Below are 18,883 nucleotides of genomic sequence, written 5' to 3'. Positions count from 1 at the left end.
GGAGAGGGAATAGTAATTTTAACCCCTACGCTATCCAACGCTTTCCCTACCTTTGCACCGACTGGAGTGGGAATAGTAATTTTAACCCCTACGCTATCCTACGCTATCCAACGCTTTCCCTACTGTTGCACCCACTGGACTGGGAATAGTAATTTTAACCCCTACGCTATCCAATGCTTTCCCTACGCTTGCACTCTTTGGAGTGGGAATAGTATTTTTTACACTTCTACTATCGTACGGTAATATTATTGTATATTATATAATTATATTATGTTACGATATACATATGTTTTAACATACATGATTGTTAAAATTATTTTTTATTAATTTCATTAATTATTTAATTATTATAAGTTAATTTTAGTATTTTTAAGTATATTATAGTAATTAAATTACAATATTAATTTAATTTAACACTGTTTTTAATAAAGTCAATATCTTTTTTTAAACTATATTTTTGTAAACGATATTTTGTACTCGATATTTTTGTACTTACCTGTTTGTGGATACAAACTCGATATTCTGTCTGTCGATATTTTGTCAACGATATTTTTGCAAGTCGAGATTCTGTTCCTCGATATTATTTCAGTGATCCAAATATTGTACATATACTTTGTATTGGCTTTTTAGTAGAATGTCAAGAAAATTACTTTACAGATTACTTTTCATACTCAGTGCATTATACCTGGATACTGCACTTAGACATTTCCTGTGAACACATAAGTGAAAGCATTTTGGTTATTTTGTTACAGTTTTAGAGACTTTTATAGATTTTCCAACTCCACACTAAAAAACTTTTCACAGAAAAACAGTCAATGTTATCCTATGGAGGAAAATAGGGTGATTGGTTCAAAGGTAAGTATTCGATTGTGGGAGTTGGTATTCTGGGGTACACTCAGGGGTCCCCCATGGTCAAGGATGCACTCTTGTTACACCCTCAGCAGCACAAGGGCAGCCCGGTGCAGAGTGCTGAGGCCCAATGTTATCCAATGGGGTATAGGGGGCCTCTGGTTGGTGGTTGCTTACCTGCAGACCACAAGGTTGTGGGAGCAAAGCTCCTAGACTTAAGTTCAGGGCAAATGGGGGTTGAATCCAGCACAAAAGGTGCACCCTCAGCGGCACTGTAGCGGCGGGTGCAAAGTGCTGTTTTGGCATCGGGCACCCTGTAGCTTTCAATGGGGAGTCTCCGGTTTGCAAACACACTACAGGCTTGGGACGCAGTTCTTATGGGTGCGACCACCACTTGAAGAGGTAATTTGTGATGCTGGGTGTTGATTAGACACCATTGGTTAGGCCACCCAAGGCCGTGGGGCATCGGGTGCAGGAGTGTCTTTTAGGGTTGGATCTTCTTACCAGTTCCTGGTTGCAATTGGGGGACCTTCCAGTTTGAGGCACAGGCGTCAGCTGGAGGCTTGATGCAGGTCAGGGATCACTGGATCTGGATCACCAGAGAGACCTCCTCGTGGTGTTGGGCCAATAAAACTCGGGCCATAGGCGTCGGGTTCAAAGTGGTGCTGATCTTGCCCGAGCTGGAGTCTGTTGGTGAACGAATCAGGTGTTCATGGGAGACAAAGTCTTTTGTTTTGAAGGCAGGGCAGGTCCTCTGGGTTCTTGAGGCTGCTGGCTGCTGGACACACTGGAGTGTTGCTTCAGCAGGTGCGAGGTGGGGACATGCCGGTAGGGCTGGGGCCAAGTCAGTGGGCATCCTCTTCTTCTTAGCTTTCGGCACGGCTGTTCGGTCCTTCTTCTTTTTTTTCTTGTAGTTTCCTGTCTGTCTTCTTGGTAGAGGGCTGCCGCCCAAATACTGTATTTAGGTGGTGTTTTAGGGGTCTCGAGGTCAGTAGCCAGTGGGCTACTGGCCTTAGGGTGACTACACCCATGGTGTGCTCACCCCATGTGGGGGAGTGAACACAACCCCTAATCCTGATTGGGGTGTGCCTGCGACCTGCAAGCTGGCGGGCACTGAAGAGTGAGCTTCACCTCGCCTCCTCCACCTGAGCGTTGGGGTTGCCAGAGGTGGGCATGCCTTCTGTGCTGGCTAATTTATCCCGCCTGTCTTACCACCGAAAAGGAGAAGAGGCAGGAAGAGGGGCTGCTGCTGATAGCAAGAGAGGCTGGGGGTCACATTACAAAGGTTGCAAGGACTTTGAAGCTGCTCTGCTACAGATGGCTCTTCATGGCCTTGGGGAGGTGTGAACACCTCACCCAGGAAAGTCTTTGTTTCTGGGCTCAGGCAGCGAATGCTCCCACCCTAGGGTCCAGAAATATGTGTCGTGGTGACAGGCTGGTGTGTACCAGTCAGGGAACCCACCAGAGGCTGGTCGTTTTTCAGGGGGCATCTCTAAGAAGTACCCTTGGCTTTTGAGGGTGCGTGGGGGCCAACTATTCCTCCTGTTATCTCCAGAAAGTCCCACACAGTGGGTTTGCTAAGAGGTTTTCGTTGGCCACGCCCCATTTCTCCACCACTCTGAAAATGTGCCTTCTGGCACACTACTTTGGGGGGTTGAAGTCCCCTTGGCTTTTGAGGGTCCCTGCGGGCCTACTAGCCCTCCTTTTACCTCCAGTAAGCCCCACCCAGCTGGATTGCTGAGAGGTGGTCAGAGGCCATGCCCTCTTTCACTACCACTCTGCAAACGCACCTCCTGGCGTACTGCTGCTTGGGGGATAAAGTCCACTTTAGTCCAGAGGCCTTCAGGAGGCAAGGGGACCTCATCACCCCACCAGCAGTGCACCGAGAGGCATGTTTGAAGAGTGGTGGAACAAGGAGCGTGGCCTCCGACCACCTCTCAGCATTGCACAGTATGGGGCTTGCTCGAGGTAACAGTTGGGCAAGTTGGCCCCTAAGGTCCCTCACCAGCAAAGGGGACTACATCTCCCAACCAAGAGTGCACCAGGAGGCGCGTTTGCAGAGTAGTTAAGAAAGGGATCAGGGCCTCCGGGGTGTTATTATTATTTTTATTTTAGGAATGAAGCTGTGTGGCCCCTCTTCTCTTGACCGTTATGGGTCCCGGGTGCCTGACCCATTTGTTATTAAAATAAAAATGGAGGGGCTGCGCGGTCCCCCTCCCGAGACTGATTTTGGCCACAAGGACCCCATTCCCCATTGCTGGGTCTTTTTTTAATAAAAAGGGGGAGACCCCATCCACAGACCGAGGCCTTTTATTTTTGTTATTCATTTTGTTTTTCCTTAATTGGAGGGGGGCCTAGTGGCCTCACTCCAGGGCCATGTTCGGCCCCAGGGACCGCATTCTCCTTGACATGGCCATCCTGTAGGCCCCCGCGATCCCGCTGGCTCCCGCCTCCTGCGGGAGCTGGCATTGCTGTTTACACCCAGGGAGGCCCTCCTCTAACAGAAACTAAGCTCCAGGAAGCTGGGAACTGGTGGTCCCCAGAGTTGTGTGGGGGGCTGAAGCCCTCTAAACATTATTTTTAAATATAGCCCCAGGGAGGTGGCAGTCTTCGGAGCTGCGGTGGGGCCACGTGGCCCCCGCACTTCAAACAATTGGCCCCGGGGAGGTGGCAGTCCCTAGGGCTGCGGGGCCCACGCGGGCCCCCGCATCTTAATTTTTAATAGCTTCTGGGACCTGGCCCACTCGGGGCCTAAAGTAAGTGAAGCATGGGAGCCTGCACCTCGCTTTTTTCTCAATTTTCTTATGGATTCGCAGATACACCCCTAATCTTGCTAAATTTATTTTTCAAAAAATGCTTTTCTTTGGCCCTGGGGGTCCCTCTGGGGCGCCTGAACAGGCCTAGGGGGTCAGGATGTTTCTACCCTGCCCCATTCCTTTTTTTAAAAACCTTTTTACTTGTGGCTCTGTTCAACCGAGTCACAAGATGGCTGCCAACACTGGCACAAAATCGGGAGGGTTCGCGGATCCACCGTAGCCAAAGTTGAATATCTGAGAAATCTTTACATTTCTCAGCAACTACTGAATGGATTTACACCACTACAAAAAGAGTGTTTTCCGGATCCAGAGCTTTCTGCCAAATTTTGTATTATTCCGTTCAGCAGTTTGGGCTGTAGCCCGACAAAAGTTTCCTATGGCAATTAATATGGGGAAAAAGCGTTTTGGGTCCCCCCTTTTTCTTGGCCCCCGCTTGACGGATCACTCCAAAATGTTCAAGACTGCAGCTGACGTTATCGCCCCATTAGCTTTGAACATTCGCGAAGATTCGTCCAACTGTACCAGTTATTGGCAAATCAAAAAACGGTGTTCCTATATATATACATATATATTACCTACTGGCGGTCACCAGTAGGTAGTTATAGTTAGGACCAAGTTTCCATAGGAAGAACATTGTTTGTTTTGCCTATAACTTTGGCGTCGTTTGATGAATCTTTATGAAATTCTCAAAACCAATTTTTTGTTCATATCAGCTCCTATGTTGAAAGTTTGGGGGTGATTGGTCAAGGGGAGGCCAAGATAAAATGGGGTCCCAAAACGTGTTTTCTCCATGTTAATTTCCATAGGAAACATTTGTGACAAGGCTACAGGTCGAACGGGTGAACGGAATTACCCCAGATTTGGCAGGGAGAAGGGTCTTGGTCTAGAAACCACACTTTTGCATAATTGGTGTAAATCCGTTCAGTAGTTTTTGAGAAATATCGAAATTTACAGATATCGATATTTGGGAATTCTGCCACCTGATTGGCTGAGGCGTTACGAGCACGAGCTTGCTACTTATTGGTTGCGAGCGCTGTGAGCGGTTGCAACTAGGAAGTGCTGGCCGCCATTTTGTGATTCCGTTGAAGCGAGTAAGGGGAAAAAAGGGCGAAAAAAAACAGGAAAGGTGGGTAGGAGCACTGTAACCTCTGTGGGGGAGTGCGAAGCGAAGTAGTCAGTCCTACCGGTCTGAAAGTGCGTGTTGCTCAGAGTGACATGGTGCTGAGATGATATGCTGCTACACTCGGGTATAAACCGAGAGCCTAAACCGTGAGCTCATTGTTGTAAAGTGATGTGCTCTGGTCTTTGTAGCATACATGTGCAAGTAGTGTTAGTAGGCGTTTATACCATACAGGGAGTGGGAAGCGAACTACTGACCGCTATCGTGCATTTATACTATACCAGAAGTGGGAAGCGAAGTTCTCACGCCTACCGGTTGGAAGACTTGGGGATCAAACCGAGATGATTGCTGTAAAGGGATGGGCTCTGGGCGCTGTAGTATACGTGTGCAAGTAGTGTTAGAAGGCATTTATATCATACAGGGAGTGGGAAGTGAACTACTGACCGCTACTGTGTTTTTATACTATACCGGAAGCGGGAAGCTAAGTACTCACGCCTACTGGTGTGAAGACTCGGGTATCAAAGCGAGCTGATTGCTGTAAAGTGATGGGCTCTGGGCACTGTAGGATACTAGCCACTGTAGTATAACTGTGTGAGTAGTGTTAGTATGCGTTTATAGTGTATAGAGAGTGGGTAGCAAACTACTTTCTCCTACTAGTCTGAAGACTCGGGGAATAAACTGTGAGCCTAAATCGTGAACTCATTGCTGTAAAGTGACGTGCTCTGGGCTCTGTAGTATACCTGTGGAAGTAGTGTTAGTTTGCGTTTATATAATACAGGGAGTGGGAAGCGAATTGCTCACCCCTACCGGTCTCAAGACTTCTGGATGAAAGCATGAGCTCATTGCTTTAAAATCATGCGCTCTGTGTAGTATTCCAATGTAAGTCATAGTAGAATGTTGGTATGTAATTCTACTTGAATGTATGTAAGTAATGTTAGAATGTAGGGCTGTCATGAGGGGAACCTTGGGGAGTTTGTACACTGTGCTGGAGAAGATGGTTGCCTTGCTGTCTACTCCTGTTGGTGCGTTTTTAAGGTGTCTTGTTTTCCTGCAATAAATCTACTTATCGGATCCACTGCTGTCTGCCTCTTCACTACATAGATTTGGCGACGAGTGGGAGAAGGTAAAAAGAAGGCAGCACTCACTAATATTTCAAAGTTGCTTGAGATGTGCTGAAGACCCGTTTTCTTCGTGTAGCTATTCTACTCATCCCAGGGTCGTTGGCTCATTGAACTACGTCATCTGTCCTCTGGAAGATATATATTTTTAGAATGTGAGCTTCCTCTGCCTCTTCACTACACTCTGGTTGCTGTACTACACATGTGTAAGTAGTGTTAGTATGCGTTTATACTAACCAATGCATCATGGTCCTAGGGAGCGCGACCTCCCAGGCGCAGCTCATACAATGTCCTGAGGTGTGCATCCGCAGGACATTTATGTTTGCTATTAGAGGGCAGGTGCATGGCTTCCACCCTGTGATAGCAAATCCTTGTTTGACTAGTTGAAGCGAGGGGAGGAAAACCTCATATCGGTTTAATAGAGCGGATCCGGATGGTAAAAATGAAACAAAAGAGAAGCGGGGTCTCACCCGTTCATTTAAATGAGGCCCCTAGTAGGTAATGTTCCGTGGTCAATCCTATTATTATATTGCGGGTCTCTGTAGGACTGGGGACCTTAATTTCACATGTAAATTAGGTGCGGGAGGGCACAGAGACGTTTCGCAGCCTAGGGGATCGCCACCTTCCCGGGTACTGTTTACTAATTGTTCGGGGGGCTTCGAGGGCAACTGAAGTCCAGGGATCGCCATCCTCCGGGGCTTTACTTAAATATGCCTGGTGGGCCTTGGCAGTCCCTGAAGCCTTGGTGGTCCTAGGCAGTGCCTTATTGGTTCTGTAATCACACGGGCAGCACTCATGGTGTTATAAAGTGATACACGCATAGAACCCTTGCAGTTGTAGAATTACGCAGGCTTCATTTATGTAATAGTCTGTTGGTTTATATTTGGTAGGTGCACCGCAAAATTACAAATGTTTTCCATCATAACCTCCTATAAACAGACGATTTTCACAATAAACTACAGACAAGTGTTGTCAGAAAAAGAAGACCTATACACTCACTTATTTATTGGAAAAACATAACCTTTATTAAAACAACAGAAATAAATGGAAACCATGAAACACATGGGCAGGACTCCTCTGGAAGCAGCATACAAAACCTGCAAGACAAAAATGAAACATAAGTATGTGTGCCATGTGGGAGAGGAAAAGAAAGGTAGTCTGAATGAAAGGGAGATAGTGAGAATGGGAGGGAGAGTGAGTGGGTGGAAGGGAGAAGGTGAGAGAGAGTCAAAAGAACAGAGGGAGGTGGAGACAGAGCATCGGCCTACTGCACCCAGCCCTCAGTGTTTACCTCCTGTCACCCGTTTGTCTAGGACACTGGGATCCGCCAGAAAGAGGTTGGTCCAGCAAGTCCTTAAAATGAAAGAGTAGTTTCTTTTCTGTAACTCCAGTTCTGTGGTAGGGGTATCTCTGTTATAGTCATTATCTAGTGAATAGTCCCGCCCATGTGCGTGGCCCCAGGAGCAATCAAAAATAATCTCTTAAGATGTCTTCTTTGCAGTCCTGCATTGACACTTAAGAGAAAATCAAAACAAATAATGCAGCCTTACACTTCCAAGGCTACAAAGGCCACCACTTCATAATAACAGTGAAAAGGATAGCCAACAATGTCAGATTTTACACATTTTACCAAGTTTCCTTCAAAGAGAAAACTGCCCTTCACCAAAATCCTTGAAATGATAGAGATGAAGAGTTGGACAAGACACGCCCCCATAGGCCGCCATTATGTGTCTGGAAAAGGGATATCGTGCCTTTAAGGAACTCTCCAGAGACCCTCGGTATCCCAGGATGCACAGCCAAAGTCCTTTTACTTTCAGTTCTTTTTGAAGGTGTATAAAGCAAGGCCTGTAGCATACATTACAGTACCATTTTCTTCACCGGGGAGGAGGGCGGGCGCTTATGACTATAACAGAGATACCCCTACTACAGAACTGGAGTTACAGAAAAGAAACTACTCCTTCTGTAGTAGGGGATCTCTGTGTATAGTCATAATATAGTGAATAGAATGGCAAGCCCATCCCAAACAACCAACCCGGCGGTGGAGAAAAAACAGACAACACCTCTAATGTGCAAATAGATTTCTTAATGAAGCCTGCCCAACCTGAGCATCTGCTCTGGCGTCAGAGTCCATACAGTAATGCTTAGAAAAGGTGTGGACCGACTTCCAAGTGTCAAGCCTGCAGATTTCTGCAATGGGAACATTACGAAGCAAAGCTGTTGTAGCTGCTTTGCCTCTGGTAGAATGAGCCTTAGGCTTACCCCCTAAGATCTTGTTAGCCTTCTGATAACATAACTGGATACAGGACACAATTCACCTCTAGATGGACTGTTAAGAGGTGGCAAGACCAGTCCTGACCGACCCATATTTGACAAACAATTTGTCTGTCCTGTCGAATGTCCTTGGTCTTATCCAAGTAGCACTTTAACACCCTTCTGACATCCAGGGAATGTAAAGACCTTTCCGCTGGAGTGGAAGGATTTTGGAAAAACGTAGGCAAAGTTATAGTCTGATTGACATGGAAATCAGAAATCACCTTAGGAAGGTACTTAGGGTGAGTACGCATTACAACCTTGGCAGCATGAAATACAGTATAAGGTTCTTGACAACACAATGCCTGAATCTCACTCACCCTGCGGGCCGATGTGATGGCCACGAGGAAAGCCGCCTTCCACAACAAGTGCTGCAGTGAAGCCTTATGAATGGGTTCAAAAGTTTCCTTCATCAATCTGTACCGCACCACATTCAACTCCCAGGAAGGCGAAGGACTCCGAATAGGAGGGAACACTTTATTCAGTCCTTCCAAAAAATCCTTAATCACGGGGATCTGGAAGAAGGAAGTTTGTGAAGGACATTTCCTGTACGCAGTTAACGCTGCGAGGTGAACCTTAATAGATTGAAAATTAAGGCCAGACTGAGCCAAATGCAAGAGATATGGAAGGACAACATCTTCCTTGCAGGTCGTCGGATCATAGTTCTAGGAAGTGCACCAGATGCAGAACCTCTTCCACTTGTAGGCATAGGACGTCCTAGTGGAAGGCTGCTTAGCCTCCTTGAGAATATTCATGCAATCCTCAGGCAGATTCAGGTGTCCATATTGCACTATCTCAGGAGCCATACCGCCAAACTCAACGATGAGAGGTTGGGGTGCGCCATCTGCCCCCGAACTTCGTGAGAAGATCCGGCCGACACGGCAGCCGCAGGTAAGGTTGGAGAGACCAGTGGAGCAGGTCCATGATTCACCACTGTCGGAGCCACTCCGGAACAATGCAGGATCATCCGTGCTCTGGACCGGGACAGCTTGATGAGCATCGCCGGAATCAGGGGAATGGGTGGAAGGGGTGGAAAAGCATACAGAAAGCTGTTCGACCAGCTGATCCATAGCGCATTCATCAGAGTCCTCGGTTGGTAATACCTGGAGGCGAAGTCTCAGCATTTTCTGTTTTTGGCGGTGGCAAACAGATCTACGTTTGGAATGCCCCACCTGTCGAAGATGTCTCCTAGCACTGCGTCGTTCAGAACTCACTCGTGGTTTTCCTGCACCAGCCTGCTGAGTACGTCCGCCTGAGCATTTTGCACACCTGGCAGATGGGTAGCCGTTATCGTCAGTCCTCTGGCTAGCAGCCAGTGCCAGATTGCCTGCGCTTCTTGTGACAGAGTGCTCGACCTCGAGCCCCCCTGCTTGTTGAGGTAATACATCGTGGTCGTATTGTCCATCTGCACAAGAAAGGAGTTGGTCTGGAAGGACGGATGAAAGACCTTCAGTGCCAAGTGGACAGCTCTGAGTTCCAGGAAATTGATGTGATATGTTGACTCTGCCGGGGACCATGTTAGCTGGTCCCTGGTAGAAAGAGGAAGCGGCATGCCGCAATAGAGCAGGCAGAGGCGGAGGTGACAAGGTTGGAGATCAAGGTATCCAGAGACGAAACCCCGGAAGGTACGCATCGGTTAAAATTGTTCCAGGATGAATATAGGGGCCTTTCTAGAGATAGGGCCAGAGCACAGTGAGCTAAGACTCAAAGTAAGATTTACGAACATGGGGACAAAGCGGGCAAACTGATAGCGTGGCTTGAGAAGGGAGAGTGGGCATCGCGGTTGGTGCCAGAGCTGCAGGGAGGTGACTCCAAGGCTGTCACCGACCCACAAGACATAGCCAATGAATTCTCAAAATACTATGTGGAAGTGTATGCCTCTGTGGGGTTATACAAAGAGGCTGATAACGCAGCAATGATCAAAGACATTCTGATGCCCACACTGTCAGAGAATAACCAGAAATACTTAGAGTCCCCACTTACAAACGACAAAGTGGTGCACTCCGGGAAGGCCACGGGACCGAACGGAATACCTTTAGAGCTATATAAATTGAGTGCAAATAGGCTTGCTCCGTTTCTACGGTCCATGTTTGTGGAGAGAAAGGAGGGGGGTCAGCTCCCATATGCCCAACGGATAGCAAAAAGAGTAGTCATCCACAAAGCGGGTAAGCCAAAGACGCTCTGTTCTGCATATAGGCCTATATCGTTGCTCAATGCTGAACCTAAAGTTCTGGCGAAGCTACTGGCGATGAGGCTAGTCAAAGTTATCACCACCCTGATTCATCCGGACCAATCCGGCTTTATGCCGCGTCGGAACACGGCCCTTAACCTGCAAAGGCTGCATGGAATAATGGGTAGGGCCCCAACGATACATGAGTCCGGCGGTAATGGTATCTCTAGATGCCACCATGGCATTTGACAGGGTTGAGTGGCCCTACTTGTTTGCAGTCCTGGAGAAGATGGGCTTTGGACAGGAGTTCACTGGCTGGGTCCGTCTCTTGTATGCTGACCCTCTGGCCAGAGTAGTGGTGAATAATCGTAAATCCGACGACTTCTCCCTGGGTAGAGGCACGAGGCAGGGATGTCCCTTGTCCCTGCTCCTTTTTGACCTGGCTCTCTAGCCTTTGGCGGCATGGGTTCGGTGGGACCGATCGATTAGAGGGTTGTGTTCGACACTGGAATGGGAGGATAAAATATCGTTATATGCTGATGATATCCTGCTTTACCTCACCAATCCAGGGGCTCCTTGATTAGCTTTCTTGATGCACTTGCTATATTTGGGCGTTACTCCGGATTTGCAATTAATTGGTCGAAATAAGTGCTCCTTGTCCTTAGGGGGGATCCACCGGTGGTACCGAGCGCTTGCCTGATAGGGATCGAACCAGTGGGGTTTCGCTATCTCGGGATTTATGTTACGTTTGATACGAAGCTCAGATATGCTAACAACCTGGGTTCCCCTCTGACTCGCTTTAAGGTAGATGTGGTGAGGGGGAAGGCACATCCGCTATCCCTTCTGGGTAGGGCAGTACTTTTTAAGATGATGGTACTTTCTCGATTCTTGTACGCCCTTCAGAATACGATGGACCCTGTACCATGGTCCTATTTTAGAGAAATAGTGGCCCTTCAGAGGCAGATTCTCTGGAACGGCAAGCCTCGTATTGCCTTCTCAAAACTTACTCTCCCCTGGTACAATGGTGGGATAGGATTGCCAGATTTACTGAAGTATTATTGGGCCTCCATGTTAGCGGCGGCGAATCACGCCATTTATGGACCCCCCGGAGTCCCCGGATATGCTATGGACCGTTGGCAGGTGCCAGGGGGCGACTTCACCAGGGCACTGTATGCTAGGCCTAGGCAATTCCCCCTTGCTGTACCATCAGCACACGCAGTGCAGGTATGGCATGTGGCCACTTGACACCTTAAGTGGGAGAGAAAACTTACACTCTCCAAACCATTGTGGAACTCGGAGAAACTGGGCAGCTTGTGGACATCCAAGGAACTTGAGGAATGGGATCTTATTGGGATCTCGCAGATCAAAGACGTTTGGGGGCGCGACACGGTTCATATGTTCAGTTCTCTCCAGCAACAGTACCACTTTCAAGACAGCGAATACTACCGCTACCTACAGGTCAAGCATGCTCTACTCGCACACATCCCTACGGGCTCTGTACTCCCTGACGCCTCCCCCTTGGAGGATCAAGTGTTAGACGGACACCTCCCGGAAAAGATCATCTCATTAAGGGGAGGGAGGCGGTCTCCTCTCCAAAGGTGGTGGCCATACAGATGAGACTCAGACTAGTGCAATTGAAGATTCTTCAAAGGGTATATGTCACGGGCCCCGTCTGGTTCGGATGGGTCAAGCGGAGAGTGGGGAGTGTTGTAGGGGGTGCGGTGAGATTGGAACATTCATGCATATTTTGTGACACTGTGTGGAGATACAGGAATATTGGATGAAGGTCCACAGTGAGATGAGCAGTGCTCTGGGTATTAAGATCGTCCTGGAGGCCCGCAGGTGTATCTTGAATGTATGGGAACCCACTGATCTAAGGAGAGACAATGGGCAACGCTGGCATGTATGGTAGCCAAGCGTAACATTGCTCAACTGTGGGGAGCAAATCAGTCACCCCGAGTCGAGAGATGAATGGAAGACCTGGATTGGTGCATGTTCAGGGAGAGGTCGGTTTACATTGCCAGGGGCTGTCCTGCAAGGTGGGGGAAGGTTTGGGAGAATTGGAATCAATATTGTGGGGATATCTGTGCCCCCCAGTGGCTCAGGAGGAGGTAGAGACACATGAGTCCCTGTGATCCCTTAACAATTCTCCGTATTTATTATTCTGATGCATGGTAATGTATTTATGACTAACGGGATTGAGGCTCTTGTCACCTGATGTTTTTCTTTGTGGTTTTGTTAATAAAAAGAATTTAAAAAAAAGAATAGAGCCCTGTGGAACCCCGTAAGGGGACATGGCGATTTTAGACGTTGCAAGGGGTAACATTTCTGAGTAACTGCTTAGCTACTGTGAAGGCATCTGCACCGGCGTACCCTTCCATCCAACCTGAAATACAACTAATAACTAAGACATATGAGTAATTAGCACACCTTGGCAGCTGGATAAAATCCATATGAAGATGCACAAAGGATACCCAAGTGGAGGGAGGGGGGTACTGGGGGTGCTCTTAATACCCTTTCCAGTATTGTGTGATAGGCAGATGCAACAGGACTGACAATCATTCTGGGCCATGGAGGAAAAGAAGGGTGCAATACCAAAGGGTTGCTGCATCACATATCATGCCGTCCCTATCAACATGGGCTGCTCCATGATACAACCTCGTGAGGTTCTACAGTACAAATTTCGGTGCAACCACATGTTCAGTGCTGTCTCTGCAGATGATCTCAGGGCCTCTTTTACATTTTTGCTTTATCCAGGGCTGTATTTTACTTTTGGAAGCTTCCTCCTGCAACTGAGACACATCTGTTAATGTTGGCATGAGAAATATGTACAGTGCAGTACTTTTACTGGCTGAATTAGCTATTGTGTTACCACTTGAGACATCATAGTGAGGATGCTCGTGCGTTGCACACTTTTCCACCACCACCTTCTTGGTTAACTGTAAGGCATTTAAAAGGCCGATGTTAAAAAACCTGTTTGCATCCATTGGAGAACAAAGTTGTGTGTTATTCTAAATGCATACTTGGAGTCTGTATAGACAGTCACAATCCTTTTTTGGCTAGTATGCAGGCTCTGGTGAGAGCAACAAGCTTGGACCCTTAAACATATCTCACATATCTCACAAGCTCAAGCACTCTATCATAGAGCAATTAGAAAGGCAAAAAAGGACTATTTCACACGCAGAGTATCTGAGAATAAAAATTCATCAAAAGAACTCTTTAAAATTGTTAGAGAATTATGCAGCCCCACTAATCTCTCTGTACATCTTACTCCCTCACAGGAGAACTGTAATAAACTTAATGATTTTTTCTGCGAAAAAATTGATACCATCTATGCCTCCTTTTCAAAATCAGGGATGGAAAAAAACGAACAATATGCACCAAATGTTGCAAATACCATCTGTCATACTTTTGGTCCTTTTTCAGAAGAAGAAGTAGAAAAAGTCATGCTTGAGGTCAAGTCTGGTTCACCACTCGACCCATGTCCACATCACATTTTCTCCCAGCTCACCCCTGTAATATGTCCAGTAGTCACCAGAGTATTTAATCTTTCCCTTAGCTCTGCCGAATTCCCAAAATCATGGAAACAGGCTCTAGTTACTCCGTTAGTAAAGAAGGCTGGGACAGATGTTAACAATCCAGCCAACTATAGACCAATATCCCAGTTACCTTACCTATCAAAGGTTCTGGAAAAGCTGGTCAATAGACAACTTTCCACATTTTTGGAAGTTAATGGTTTGCTGGATGCCTCACAGACAGGGTTTCGGGCAAATAACAGCACAGAAACTACACTCTTAGCGGTGACAGACAGTATTAGGACCAAGGTAGTACAGTTGCTCTGATACTCCTTGATTTATCTGCGGCTTTTGATACCGTACCCCACCATCAATTATTGAATACTCTGGCAGAGAAAGGAATTCAAGATAAAGCACTTGGATGGTTAACATCATTCCTAGCGGATCGAACCCAATCAGTTCGCCTGGGTGACTATACATCTCCTCCGCGACCTATAAAATACGGAGTTCCTCAGGGGGCGTCGTTGAGCCCAACGCTGTTCAACGTGTTCGTCTCCTCATTGGCAACCATCGGCAAAAAATGGGGTGTCGAAATGTGTTCCTATGCGGATGACACCCAGCTGATGGTCACCATTGATGAAAATGATGATTCTAAAACTAGACTGACAAACTGCCTGACCGAACTGGCAACATGGATGCAGGACCATTGTCTTAGACTTAATGCTGACAAATCCGAAATTCTATTGTTTGGCAGATGCACACAGGTCTGGGACAACAGTTGGTGGCCGAGCGATTTGGGCTTGCCTCCTAACCCGACTACAAAAGCTAAAAACTTAGGAATAACACTGGATAAGGACTTATCCATGAAATCCCATGTCTCCATAGTTTGCGGCAGAGGCTTTGGCCTTTTGAAGATGCTCAGACGATTATTTCCCTGGGTTCCGACAGATTGCAGGAGAACACTAGTCCAATCACTATTGCTGAGTCGGTTGGACTATGGTAATTCACTGTTTGTGGGAATGGCAGACTACCTATTTTCCAAATTGCAGTTGGTTCAGAATGCCGCTGCCAAAGCCATCTGTAATAAAAGAAAATATGACTCAGCTAAAAAATGTATGCGTGAGCTCCACTGGCTCCCAATGCGACAACGAGCCATTTTTAAACTGTTGTGTATTTCACACAAAGTACTCCACGATACAGGCCCCATCATCCTACATGATACGATCAGATTTCATAAACCCTCTAGAAACCTACGATCTATGACGTCCGGAAGAGCATCTATCACCCGAGCTCGGACTGTCAGGATGGGAGAGAGGGCTTTCTCTCACATTGCCGCAACAAAATGGAACGAGCTACCCCACAAACTCAGAACAACTGACTGTTTCCTTTCTTTTAGGAAACAACTGAAAACATTCCTTTTCCCCAGCCCAGATCAATAATTTCCAAAGTGTTGCCGTTAAATCACTTGTAATTCTTCTTTAGCGCCGTGATGTCCTTTTAGGATGAATGTTAGCGCTTTACAAATAAAATAAATACAAATACAAATACAAATACAAATACATTTGGCAAATTACAACTTTCTACAATCTGATATATGGTACATACAGCATAACCAGCAACCAGGACACCATCATTATTTTTATTATAGACTTTATCCATCAACAAAATATGTTAATTCATAGTTATGAACAAGCACATCAGTTAAATCATTATGTGTTTGGTTAAGTGGGTAGGGACAAAGATGCGATCATGGGGTTGCCATTCCATGTGAATGGTTCAGGCCTGGAACCCGGTGAGGGTGATAAGAGAAGTGGAAGAACAGAAAAATGTCATACTGGGACTATTGGGCTGTAGAGAGGTAATGGGTGTTTGTTGTGAAGAGGAGCACAAGCACAAAATGAGGCACAGCAACAGGTAAAGGAGAACTCAACGCAATATTTTCAGATGCTTCGATATGATTTGCAGCAGCCACCACAAACCATAAACATGGAGGGAGCCCAGTCATAACTGGGACTATGGCTGAAGAATAAGGGTCTATGGATTTTTATGATCCCCACGACAATATACCATAAATTCAAGTGCAAATCTATTATGTTCATGATAATACAAAGTAAAGGATTGGTGCAATCAGGAAGTCCTAAATTAGGTGCAGAAACCAATGCTTGCTTAATTTTCACAAATGAATTTTCAGCTTCAATGAATCGCTGCGAGGGTTTGGGGTATCTTTTCTGTCAACCTCTTGCAAGGGCTTTGCCATTTCCGCGTAGCTGAAGATCTGCTGTCTGCAATACCCAGCCATTCCCACAAATGGTAAATTCCTTGGGGACAATTAGATTGCGAGGCAACTTATGGATGGTTTCAACATGGTTAGAGGATAGGTGGCTCTTACCAGCAGAAATTTCATGACCAAGATATTGCACGTGGGGAAGGTAGAACTGCAATTTCTTTTCTGAAGACTTATTCCCTTTATTAGCCAATTCAGCGAGGAGATAGATGGAATGCACATTGCAGTGATTTAGAGTAACAGATGCCAAAGGCAAATCATCAACATATTGACTAAAGTAGAATTCTAGGAGGAAACACATGCGCCTAGATCCGTTTTTAGGGCTTGGAAAACAATACAGGGGCTCCTTATATCCTTGAGGAATATGGGGCCACAAAACATGAGGTCCTCAGACTATGAACGAGACAAGAGACTGACTCTCTTCATGTACTGGAATGGAAAAGAAACCAGAACAGAGATCAACCACTCTATTTATTTTTATTTATTTTGAAGGTTTTGTATAGTGCTAACAAGACCCTTACGGGTATCAGAGCGCTTTACAGGGTAGATGTGAGGTAAAAAGAAAAAACAAGCATAGAAAATTGTAAGTGAGTCTCATACAAACAGAATAACTGATACCAACTAGCAGATATATTAACTGTAAGCATAAATAGTTCAGGTATATTTAGCCATGAGAATCGCTTTCACTTATTTTTTTAAGAAAGCAGTAGAAGGGTTCTTTCTTATTTCTGGGGCAAAGCATTCCAAATTCTGGGAGCCATTCCTGAGAAGGACCGGCTGTATGTTTACTTCTTGACAAATCATTGGGGTTTCAATAAAAGATTATTTGAGCTCCTGGTGGATCTATTCCCACAAGAGAGCACCAATTTCTGAGTTAAGTAACTCAGAGTTTTGTGATGTAATGCCTTGGGATTCAGAGTAGGGGTATGATGACCTCTAGTTGCACGCCACCCATACAACCAAGCAATGAAGTGCTCTGTTGATAATCTCGTCTGACCGAGACCTCATACCCAGGGGTCTCAACGAGCCCAGGCCTTTTGTCCTGGTACCTCTTAATTAATGCTGGGGACACCTTGATACCCAGCACCAGCATTGCAGTAGTGTAAGAGTTAGGACTACCTTCTTTTCCTTTTTTTGACACCGGTCCTGATGAATTACCGCTTGATCCGCTAGGGGCTGAAGGCAAGAAACATGTTGACCATTTACACCGATCAGACCCTGTAGGATCATTGACTCCAGACAGGGCTCATGCATTCTAGTTAGGTTAATACATCCCCAGAATAAAATTAGTTTCACATAGGGCAGTACTAGACCTATTTTAAAATCACAACGCACACTCAAAGCCCCTTCGCGGGTGCCCGTCGGACATTGCAGCGCCGGCCCAAAGAGGAGCACAGCCCAATGATGAAGCATGACATCCTTCGGGGTGTGTGAAGGCAATCCATAAGAGACCTGAACACTCCTTCACCTTAGGAACTGCACACCAGCATATTTCCCGTAATGCCTTGTGTGTCATACAGGCGATTTGCAAATTAATTCTGGCCTCGAAAGGTACCCAGTTGAGGGCTCGAAGGTCAGGAGAGATGTGACAGTTTCTTTTGGAGCCTGTGATGAGTCTTGCAGCTGGGATGATTGAGGCTCTTAGGGGGGCAGTCGTCGATCTGGGAAGGCTGCAGAGAGAGACACTCCCATATTCAATTCAAACACTAAACAATTGGGTGTTTGAAGGTATGCAAGGAAGGATTGTGGCAGTGTTTGTGATCAAACGGAAGCTTTGGATAACCACTTTATCAATGGCCCTAAGGTCCTATATGAGCCAGTACCCCTCCCTCCTGCTTATCAGAAGACATCTATTGACAATAGGCACTAAAACCTCTTGCTTAATCAAGTCTTCTATTACAGGGTAGCTCGCTTTCTCTGCCTCAGGTTTAATAGATGCTGGGGTATTCTAGGTAGTTTCTTCTGAGAATCATCCGCACTGGTTCCATCTATGTGAACCCACATTGTTGGCCCGTGGACCACAACGTGAACGGTACCTGTGAAAGCAATTCAGTTAAATCAGAGGACATGGCAGTTGTATCTGCATCACTTTGGCAATTTGTGCTCTCACGCAATAGTGCAAGTACTTCATTCTCTAGTTAACAGGTTATATTTAAGAGCGCACCTTCCAGAGTATAAAATAGAGTGCACTTTAATTTTCAAAAAATATCTTTGACTATCAGATTTGAAGGAGCGGTTTGCCTAAGCAAAAAGGAATGTTTATCACCAACAGGTCTCAGGGAGATAGATACATGGTCAGAAATATGGTGAGGAGCGAGTTAGTTAAAAATACCGACTGGATCTGTAGACATGCCTGAGAGAGTTAAAGTGGAGAATTAAGAGCTATTTAGAGCTGAGCACGAGTACTAATGTCAATAAGACAGGTAGTATATTTTCAATTAATGACAAAATGTACACGGGACTACTTGATCTACTGAGACTCAAGTATTTGTGGAACAGTTTGAATCTCTCAAGCTGCAGGATAAGAGTTTTGAGTAATTTGATTAACTCCAGGCTGACCAGGGAGAGCTGGTGCATTAGACAGGATGTTATGACAGTTCCAGTTCTAGTGCCTTCGCCGTCCACAAACAAAACATGATCCTTCTGAGACATTTCCACTGCCCTTTCCATTGCCTCTCCCAGTTCTACCTCCTCGCTTTCC

Source organism: Lissotriton vulgaris, chromosome 2_1 (assembly GCF_964263255.1).
Source record: "Lissotriton vulgaris chromosome 2_1, aLisVul1.2, whole genome shotgun sequence".
NCBI classification, from domain to species: Eukaryota; Metazoa; Chordata; class Amphibia; order Caudata; family Salamandridae; genus Lissotriton; species Lissotriton vulgaris.
Note: the sequence above shows the minus strand (reverse complement) of the source record.